The 11,419-nt window shown below is 37.1% G+C and overlaps 1 long non-coding RNA gene across 1 annotated transcript; it reads right to left on the bottom strand.

The window, feature by feature from the left end:
- On the bottom strand, positions 2,086–3,513 carry LOC107608173. Its single transcript, XR_001612746.2, has 3 exons — positions 3,081–3,513; positions 2,606–2,690; positions 2,086–2,480 (listed from the first exon to the last, which is right to left on the bottom strand). It is a non-coding gene; the product is annotated as an uncharacterized LOC107608173 (long non-coding RNA).

The following is an 11,419-nucleotide window of genomic DNA, read 5'->3' as shown; positions in this document are numbered from 1 at the left end:
TAAACACAAAAATTACTTTAAATAAAGATTTATTGAATTAAACTCCACGACAAAATCTCTAGACTTTAAGGGGTAACAACTAATCTCATTTTTCTTATTATTCGATTTAGTCCAAACTTATAAAAATTTTGCAGCATCTCTCCTAAAATTCGGACTTTACTACCTTTCAAGGGTTCCATCAATCACAATAATTCACTGATCTTTTTCTCAACAACGACCAAAAGTTCAAAACAACAAGGTTCTCAATCTATTCAATTTAGTAACCAAGGTAATATTATCAATATAACTAAAATTTGTAACAAGCACTCAACCTCATTAATCAGAAAACAACCACAATCTAACCATCATCATAATAACCCCAAACCAAGCACCAAACCCAACTCCATTCATCAATTACTCATCGTATTTCAGTTCCACAACTAATAAAATGTTATCAAGCAACCACTTTAACAACCAACTAAACATAATCAATTAACAATAAAAATTTCCAGCCTTCTCAATCAACCAATAAATCAATCAATTAAACAATCACATTCATCCAAAATAGCTCAATTCAAATTCATAAGACTCACATAATCACAAAATGTATATTTTTCATATCGATATCGATTTATAACAATTCTTGAAAATAAAAATAGGTTCAAGAAAAAGCCCCTACCTCAAATAGTCGAAACCCATAAAATTAAACCATCCAAAAACCCTTTTTCTCTTAGCCCGTAACGGCGGCAGCCGCAACCACAACTCCATTATATTTGCAGCCACAGTAGCAACCTTAATTACAAACTTGCAATTACCAAAACTCAACCCTACGTCATTAATACCTCAGAATCTTCAACAAATAATAATAGAATACTGCTTTTCAAGGGTTCCGGAATAAAAATGCTTATCATAACTAAGGAGAAATGACTGAACCGAGCAGTAGTAGCTCCGGCGGTGGTTCCGGCAGCCACAACGTAGTTCTCGGCAGCTAGAGGTACATCGGCAAGGTCTCCTGTAGCTATATAGCAAGCTCCAACAACGGCGAAAACCCCTTCTCCTCCTTCACCGTTTTATTCTTCCTCTCTTCGGCGTCACTCTCACTTGCTCCTCTTGCTCTCCCCTTCTCGGTGACGCCGATGACCTCCATCAATGGCAGCGGTGGCAACGACAACCCAGTAGCAGTGGTGACAAATCGGTGGTGGTGGAGGCACGGCGGCGCGAAACAACGGCTCCTCCTTTGTGTTTCTTCTCAGTGCGACTTTGTCTATACGCCTCCCTTTCTCTCTTCGACTCAGGCTTGACGGCAACATGAAGGTGGCTCGGCGACAAGGCGCAGTGGCGGTGCAGGACAACTCCTCCTCTTGCTCTCTCTCGTGTTCGTTTCTCTCTCTCTGTCTTGCATTGTAGCAGCGACGATGACGGCAGCTCCCAGCTCTGTCAGCACCGTCTTCTTCCTCTCCTTCCTTTTCTCTTCTTCTTCCTCACTCTCTCAAGCTCTCCCTCCCTTTTCTTTCTTTCTTTCTTCCGTCAGTAGGGGGTGACGACGGGTGTTTTGGGTGAAAAGGTGAGGGAGTGTGTCACTTAGGTTGAAATTAGGGTTGTGTGGCTCAAATTGGGAATTAGGGTTGGGGTATGTATTTTTAATAAAATTAGGGATAATGTAGTAATTAAAAACCAAATTTAACCCAATAAAATTATCTTTAAAGAAAGGGTAAAGTACTAAATTAGTCCCCTACGTTTGGGCGTAATCCTGTTTTAGTCCTTAAGGTTTAAAGTGTCCTATTTCAATCCAAAAAAGTTTCATTTAGCTTCAATTTAGCCCCACCTGAGGTCAAAGATAAATAATTAACGAAATGTCCTACATGACAGCAGTATAAGAACAAGGTCGATAATTTGGAGAATAGGTGAAAGCTCCAGAGGTACAAAATCAACCGTGGATGCATCAATACCAAGGTTTTGAAAATCAGACCGGTCATCGAACCGTTCTAATTATTGGTTTACTGGTTTTTTGGTTCAACCGGTCTAACCGTGGTTCAACCGAAAAAAACCGTTTCAAGTAAAATAAAATAAACAAATAACAATAAGAATTACAATGTATAAAAACAGGGCTAACAAGTGCTCCAGCAACAGGTTTTATGCACCATGCACTAAGCCACTTCTCTTTAATTGACATAATTTCAATTAATAAATCAAGAATTACAATGCAGAAAAACAGGGCTAATGTTACATATGATATACATTTAAAAGAATAATTCAATATAGCTCCTCTATCGTCTTAAACCAGAGTAGTTGGTGGTATACAGTTAGCAAAGTTCTTAAACACACCAACACAAGATGTACTTCAAAATTAAGCAATTTCAAGTGGAAAAACAATTTTTATGAAGAGATAATTCAAGCTTACATTAATTATTGTATATATCCAACTATGAAGTTTTCTATCTGTCGTTTATTTACAGTCTGTGTATGAAATCAACAAGGTGGTCAGCATCCAATTCATTAGCCTAGCAGATGCAAGAACCATATAAATTAATTAGTGAATAATCTGTATTATGAATCAATTATATATTTGATTTATTTCAATAAAATAAAATAGAATAACAGCTTTAAACAATTTAAGCTCACTCACCAGAATACCCAAGGTTGGAAGAAGGCCACTTATCCATTGTTTGATGCAAAAAGCTCCATCCGTTTTCCATGGCAAGGAATATACACTAACATATCAACACATTTATGTTTAAATTTCATTGCAATTTATACGTGATAAAGCCACAGATCAAAATCATAGTTGATGATGATATAGAGAATATTGTAATTATATTAAAACAGAATAGAAAATCGTTTATGGTTTTTATTGTTTATTGGAAATTTCGCTATTAATCATTTATGATTTCAAGTTTTCAACAAAAACACAACGCAGCAGCAGCAGCACAGCCACAAAACACAGAACAGCACACCAGAAGCCAGAAGCCACAGCAGCAAGCCAAAGCCAGAGAAAATCAATGATTTCAACAAAAATACAAAACCCTATAATCATTCAATGATTTGTTGATTTCAGAACAGAGTCATAGAATAAAACGAAGAACAAGTGCACACCAACTGACCTTCGAGAGGGCGACGGCGACAGGACGATGGCGAGCAGGATGAATCCAATGGAGGATGGTCGCCAAGCGAGGAAGAAGACAGCGAACAGGGGGTTTGACTTGGATAATGCCAACAGTACGAAGAGAAATTCCTCGAACAGCCACTCCTTAGAGACAAACCCCTGACTGCGATAAATGGCGACAAACAACAGCGACAACACGACGGCCGTCGAGCTCAAGGAAGAAGCGGTACACGTGCGACTGGTGACTGCGAACAGATCGAAGACTTCAAGAACTCCCCTGACTGTGACGCACGAAGACTCGAGGAGACAATCCTCTGACTGCGACAGACGGCGGCAAACACGGCTCCTCCCTGTAGCGGTGGTGGCGGCTAGGGTTTTTCCCTGGTTGAGGCTGGGCGTGTTCTGCTCAAAGGAATGAGGAAGGAGGAAGCGCGTTTTGTTTCTCCCCTTAAGCGCGTAACTACGTCGTTTTATTCAAACCAGCCGGTTCCGGTTCAGGTTCGACCATCCGATTCTCGGCCGGTTCAACGGTTTATATCCAGTTTTATAATTTTCGGTTTTATAATTTCCGGTTTTAGATATCAAACCAAACCGTTTATGTCTTCGTTTCGCGGTTGAATCGGTCGGACCGGCCGGTCCGGTCCGGTTTTCAGAACATTGATCAATACATGTATTTAACTTTTTTTTTAGTTTTATAGAAAATATTTTATTTTAATTATAAGAAAAATGATAAATAAATGTATTAATGCATCCACGGTTGATTTTGTGCCTCTGGAGCTTGTACTTAATCTCTAGATTATCGACCTTGTTCTTATACTGCTGTCATGTAGGACATTTTGTTAATTATTTATCTTTGACCTACGGTTGGACTAAATTGAAGCTAAATGAAACGTTTTTGAATTAAAATAGGACACTTTAAACCTTAAGGACCAAAACAGAATTACGCCCAAACGTAAGGACCAATTTAATACTTTACCCTTAAAGAAAATACTATTATTCGCTAACTTATAATTTATTTTCAAATAATACTCTAATTTTGAATTTATAGGTGATCAAAAAAATTTTTCTTTATTCATAAAATAAAATTCAAAATCTAAATATTCAAATTAAATCATATAAAATTTTCATTATTTTTCAATTATTAAAGCCTTACATTATAAATAATAAAATATCCAATTACTATGAAAATTATGAGTGCTTATTGATTTAAAACTCAAAATCTCATAATTTAATTTCTAAAAATTCGGGATTTTACAAAATGCTTCTTCTTTCCTCTCTCATACGAAACCCATCCCTAACGATCATTCATTATCAGTCATCAATCAAAAGAAAATCTTGTAGTATAGAGCTTGTTGGTCGAGAGATTACGAGGTCGAGGTGGAATCAAGGTCAAGAATAGCAACATTGGAAGGTACGTACTCTTCGTCACTTGCTTCGTCCAGTTGGTTGGTGTTGAAGTTCTGTATGTTTTTGTTTGATGTGTGTTGGTGTCTTGTTAGTGTCTATGGTTCTCGAACTTTGCAGTGCATGCATGTTTTTTTTTCTTGTCCTAATACTGTGTGAGTTGGTCTGTGTTTTGTATGTAATTTATTGTTGATTTTTCTTTCAATATTTAATGTCTGTCTTTGCTGTGTTCTAGTACATTTTACAATTAATTTTTGGAATGAGTTATTTTAGTGTAAAGATATAATACTGTGGGAGGTTTTGGATTTGATGGAGAATCCCTTCATTATCTGGATGGAGAGACGATGATTGTTGACTATTGCGATAAATATAGGTGGAGTTTGATCGAGGCTGTTCATATAATAACTAACCAGAATTACTTGAAGCAAGACATAACAGTAATGTGGTATAAATCTCCTAAAGAAGGTACAGAAAAAGGGTTGAAGATGCCTAGAACTGACAATGATTCCTTGGAAATGGCTAGAATTGGGATAAGGGTGGACAAGGTTTCAATCACTGGATCAACCAAGAATGCTGGATTAACCAAGACAAAGAACAAGGTTTTAGTGGACAAGTAAGGCACATCTAAGCAACCAAATGAGTCAAGAAATAAGCTAAAGAAGAAGTCACCAAATATGGCATCCACCTAATAATTTTACACCATAAGCAAGAGGACCAAGGCCACCTCCACTCAACCTCAAGGCCAAAGCTCTAACCTTACTTACCAAAGCCCATCAAAGAGAGTGCTAAAATTTATGGGAAAAATACCACAAAGGACTTGGAAGAATCTAAACTGATTTATTTACCTTGTGAATGTGTTTTTTGATATTCTAGTTAATTTGATTTGTAATGGTATTGGCATAAACTGTAGTGCCATTTAGAGTATGACTTTGAGTAATGGTGTTTTTGTAACTTGATTAGTTGCCTAATATGTGTTTATGGCTAAGATCTTCTTTTCTTATGTTACTAAAACCTACTTAATCTATTTTATGGCTAAGACCTTTCTGATTATGCATTTTGTTAATGAAATTAAACAGTAAAAGTTACAGGTGTTTATGAGTTATTTCTATTCATATGGTTTTAAAAAAAATCACAATATTTTGATAAAACTTATGTAGAATCATTTTTTATAAATTAAAATTCTTTTAATTAATCCAAATACATCTGTAATGACTGCAAATATTTTTTCATACAAAGCAACTACTCTTCAATACATTAAATTTCCTAATCCACCTAAATTTCCTAACTATAGCTCTTCAACTAGTTCACAAATATGGTAGCCTCCTTTGTCCTGTTCTTATTGCCCTTTTATACAATAACAAAAGTGCCAGCATCCAACCAACACTATCCACTGCAACAACAACCATAAATCTTGTTTCATCAGATATAAGTTTCTCCTTCAACAATTTTTTTCCTCCTCAATCTTGCTAGTTGTGTGTTTTGTCCTTTAAGCTCTTGCCCAAGAAAAGAATTCGCATCCTGATGAGCGGATAATTTATACGCTTTTTTGCATTGTTTTTAGTATGTTTTTAGTATATTTTAATTAGTTTTATTATATTTTTATTAGTTTTTATTTAAAATTCACTTTTCTAGACTTTACTATGAGTTTGTGTATTTTTCTGTGATTTCAGGTATTTTCTGGCTGAAATTGAGGGACCTGAGCAAAAATCTGATTCAGAGGCTGAAAAAGGACTGCAGATGCTGTTGGATTCTGACCTCCCTTCACTCAAAGTGGATTTTCTGGAGCTACAAAAGCCCAATTGGCACGCTCTCAATTGCGTTAGAAAGTAGACATCCTAGGCTTTCTAACAATATATAATAGTTCATACTTTGCCCGAGATTTGATGGCCCAAACAGGCGTTCCAAGTCAGCTCAAGAAATTCTGGCGTTTAATGCCGGAACTGGCATAAAAACTGGAGTTAAACGCCCAAACTGGCACAAAAGCTGGCGTTTAACTCCAAAAAAAGTCTCTACACATGAAAGCTTCAATGCTCAGCCCAAGCACACACCAAGTGGGCCCCGAAAGTGGATTTTTACACTAAACATCCTAGCTTACTCATTTTCTGTAACCCTAGGTCACCAGTTTACTATAAAAACTACTTTTAGTGATTCATCTTGTACCTCATGATACTTTACACATTTCCTACGGCATGAGTCTCTAAACCCCATTGTTGGGGATGAGGAGCTCTGCTGTTCTTCATGAATTAATGCAATTACTACTGTTTTCCATTCTATCACGCTTGCTTCTATTCTAAGATACTCATTTGCACTTCAACCTGATGAATGTGATGATCCGTGACAATCATCATCAGTCTCACCTATGAACGCGTGCCTGACAACCACCTCTGTTCTACATGCAATCAAGTTTGAATGTGTATCTCTTGGGTTTCTAATCTAAGATTGGAACCTTCGTGGTATAAGCTCGAATTATTGGCTATCATTCCTGAGATCCGAAACGTCTAAACCTTGTCTGTGGTATTCTGAGCAGGATCTGGGAAGGGATGACTGTGACGAGCTTCAAACTCGCGATTGTTGGGCGTGTGACAGATGCAAAAGGATCAATGGATCCTATTCCGACATGATCGAGAACCGACAGATGATTAGCCATGCGGTGACAGCGCATTTGGAACATTTTCACTGAGAGGACGGGAAGTAGCCATTGACAATGGTGATGCCCAACATAAAGCTTGCCATGGAAGGAGCCTTGCGTGCATGAAGAAGAAGATAGTAGGAAAGCAGAGATTCAGAAGACAAAGCATCTCCAAAGCCTCAACCTGTTCTTCATTACTACAAAACAAGTATTTATTTCATGTTCTTTTACTCTTTACAATTAAATATGAGAATTATTGATATTCTGACTAAGAGTTACAAGATAATCATAACTTGCTTCAAGCCGACAATCTCCGTGGGATCGACCCTTACTCACGTAAGGTATTACTTGGACGACCCAGTGCACTTGCTGGTTAATTGTGCGGAGTTGCAAAAGTGTGATTGTAATTTTGTGCACCAAGTTTTTGGCGCCGTTGCCGGGGATTGTTCGAGTTTAGACAACTGACGGTTTATCTTGTTGCTTAGATTAGGAATATTTTATTTTTGTTGGTTTAGAGTCTTTTATTTGAGTTTAGTTTCATATTTTAAGTTTGGTGTCAATTGCATGCTTTTATTTTCTTTTAATTTTTCGAAATTGCATGTCCTTAGTTCTTTCTTGATTTTTAAAAATTCTAAGTTTGGTGTCTTCTTTGTGTTTTCCTTTAATTTTTCGAAAATGTGTTTGATTTTCTAAAAATTTTAAGTTTGGTGTTTTTGTGCTTTTATTTACTTAAAAATTTTTCAAAAATTTTTTCTTGGTGTTCATTTTGATTTTCAAAGTGTTCTTGGTGTTCATCTTGACATTCAAAATTTTCTTGTTTGTTCTCTGTGTTTTGATCTAAAATTTCTAAGTTTACTGTCATTTTGTTGTTTTTCTCTTTTCGCATTAAAATTCAAAAATAAAAAATATCCTTTCCTTATTTTACTCATAAATTTCAAAATTTTGCATTAATTTAGTCAAAGATTTTCAAAATCATATCTTTTTTTTAGTCAAGTCAATATTCTAATTTCAAAAATTGATCTTTTCAAATCTTTTTCAAAAATCAAATCTTTTTAATTTCTTCAATCATATCTCTTCAATCATATCTTTTTTTAATTTGCAATCATATCTTCTCAATCATATCTTTTTCAAAATAATTCTCAATCATATCTTTTTTTTTTAGTTTGCAATCATAGCTTCTAAATCATATCTTTTTCAAAATAATTTTCAATCATATCTTTTTAATTGCTAATTTCAAAATCTTTTTAATTAATTGATTAATTTAGTTTTCAATTTTCTTTTATTTTATTTTATTTTATTTTATTTTCTTTTTGTTTTCGAAATTTTATTCTATTTTCCATTTATTTTACTTATTATTTTCGGTTACTTTCAAAAAAAATATAATTCATATCAATTTCCTTTTCTCCATCATGGACATAAGTGGAAGTGAACAGTTCAGAAGGACTCTGGGGTCATATGCTAACCCCATTACAGCTGCATATGGGAGTAGCATCTGTATACCTCCAATCAAAGCAAGCAGCTTTGAGCTAAATCCTCAGCTCATTATCATGGTGCAGCAAAATTGCCAGTATTCTGGTCTTCCACAAGAAGAACCTACTGAGTTTTTGGCACAGTTCTTACAAATTGCTGACACAGTACGTGATAAAGAAGTGGATCAGGATGTCTATAGATTATTACTGTTTCCATTTGCTGTAAAAGATCAAGCTAAGAGGTGGTTAAATAACCAACCCATAGCAAGCATAAAAATATGGAGACAGTTATCAGACAAATTCTTGAATCAATTTTACCCTCCAAAAAGGATGACACAGCTAAGACTGGACATATAAGGCTTTAAACAAGAGGATCATGAATCCCTTTATAATGCCTGGGAGAGGTACAGAGGGATGCTAAGAAAATGCCCCTCTGAAATATTTTCAGAGTGGGTACAGTTAGACATCTTCTACTATGGGCTTACAGAAAAAGCTCAGATGTCCCTAGACCACTCAGCTGGTGGATCTATACACATGAGAAAAATAATTGAAGAAGCTCAAGAGCTCATAGATACAGTTGCTAGAAATCAACATCTGTACTCAAACAGTGAGTCCTCCATAAAAGAAGAGGCTATGGCAGTAACTACTGATCCCAATCCTCAAGAACAGATTGTGAAACTTAATCAGCAATTACTCCTTATGACAAAACAATTAGCAGAATTCAAAGAGATGCTCCAAGACACTAAAAATGCTAACAAGAATATAGAAGCACAATTGAATCAGACAAGACAGCAGCTATCTAAACAGATAACAGAAGAATGCCAAGCTGTCCAACTAAGGAGCGGGAAGACATTGAATAACTCAGCTCAAAATAGCAAAAAGTCAAGAAAGGAACAAATGACAGAGGATGACCAAACCACTACCCAAGATCCATCTGAGGACATCAAGAGCCCAAAGAGGAATAACTCTGGCGTTCAAACGCCCATGAGGAATCAGACACCTGCAAGTGCTAATAGTAACCCCTCTAAGAAGGCTTCTCCAACCACTTCTGTAGGGAATAAACCTGCAGCAACTAAGGTTGAAGAATATAAAGCCAAGATGCCTTATCCTCAGAAGCTCCGCCAAGCAGAACAGGATAAACAATTTGCCCGCTTTGCAGACTATCTCAGGACGCTTGAAATAAAGATCCCGTTTGCAGAGGCACTTGAGCAAATACCCTCTTATGCTAAGTTCATGAAAGAGATCTTAAGTCATAAGAAGGATTAGAGAGAAACTGAAAAGGTGTTTCTCACTGAAGAATGCAGTGCAGTCATTCTAAAAAGCTTACTAGAAAAGCTTCAAGATCCAGGAAGCTTTACGATACCATGCACACTAGAGGGTGCTTGCACCAAGACAGCTCTATGTGACCTTGGAGCAAGTATCAACCTAATACCTGCATCCACTATCAGAAAACTTGGGTTGACTGAAGAAGTCAAACCAACCCGGATATGTCTCTAACTTGCTGATTGCTCCATTAAATATCCATCAGGCATCATTGAGGACATGATTGTCAAGGTTGGGCCATTTGCCTTTCTCACTGACTTTGTAGTGCTGGAAATGGAGGAGCACAAGAGTGCAACTCTCATTCTAGGAAGACCTTTCCTAGCAACTGGACAAACTCTTATTGATGTACAAAAAGGGGAAGTGACCCTGAGAGTCAATGAGGATGAGTTCAAGTTAAATGCTGTCAAAGCTATGTAGCATCCAGACACAGCAAATGACTGCATGAGCACTGATATTATTGACTCCCTGGTGGAAGAGGTCAATATGACTAAAAGTTTTGAATCAGAGCTAGAGGACATCTTTAAAGATGTTCAGCCTTATCTGGAAGAATCAGAGGAAATAAAAGAACTTCTGAAAATCCCTCAGGATGAGGAGAAACCTCCTAAACCCGAGCTCAAACCACTACCACCATCTCTGAAATATGCATTTCTGGGAGAGGGTGACACTTTTCCAGTGATCATAAGCTCTGCTTTAAATCCACAGGAAGAGAAAGCACTAATTCAAGTGCTAATGACACACAAGACAGCTCTTGGGTGGTCCATAAATGACCTTAAGGGCATTAGCCCAGCAAGATGCATGCACAAAATCCTATTGGAGAATGATGCCAAGCCAGTGGTTCAACCACAGAGGCGGCTAAATCCAGCCATGAAGGAAGTGGTGCAGAAAGAGGTCACTAAGTTACTAGAGGCTGGGATTATTTATCCTATTTCTGATAGCCCCTGTGTGAGCCCTGTCCAAGTTGTCCCCAAGAAGGGAGGCATGACAGTGGTTCATAATGAAAAGAATGAACTGGTTTCCACAAGAAAGACTAACCTGGTCTTAAACTGGAAAAAATGCCACTTTATGGTGACTGAAGGAATTGTCCTTGGGCACAAAATTTCAAGCAAGGGAATAGAGGTGGATCAAGCCAAGGTAGAGATAATTGAGAAATTACCACCACCTGCCAATGTTAAGGCAATCAGAAACTTTCTGGGGCATGCAGGATTCTATAGGAGGTTCATAAAGGATTTTTCAAAAATTGCAAAACCTCTAAGCAACCTGCTAGCTGATGACACGCCATTTGTGTTTGACACAGAGTGTCTGCAGGCGTTTGAGGCCCTGAAAGCCAAGCTGGTCACAGCACCAGTCATCTCTGCACCTGACTGGACATTACCATTCGAATTAATGTGTGATGCTAGTGACCATGCCATTGGTGCAGTGTTGGGACAAAGGCATAACAAGCTTCTGCACGTTATTTACTATGCCAATCGTGTTTTAAATGACGCACAGAAGAATTACACAACCACAGAAAAG

This window comes from Arachis ipaensis, chromosome B07, assembly GCF_000816755.2.
Source record: "Arachis ipaensis cultivar K30076 chromosome B07, Araip1.1, whole genome shotgun sequence".
NCBI lineage: Eukaryota > Viridiplantae > Streptophyta > Magnoliopsida > Fabales > Fabaceae > Arachis > Arachis ipaensis.
Note: the sequence above shows the minus strand (reverse complement) of the source record. Positions and strands in the feature narration are given on the sequence as shown.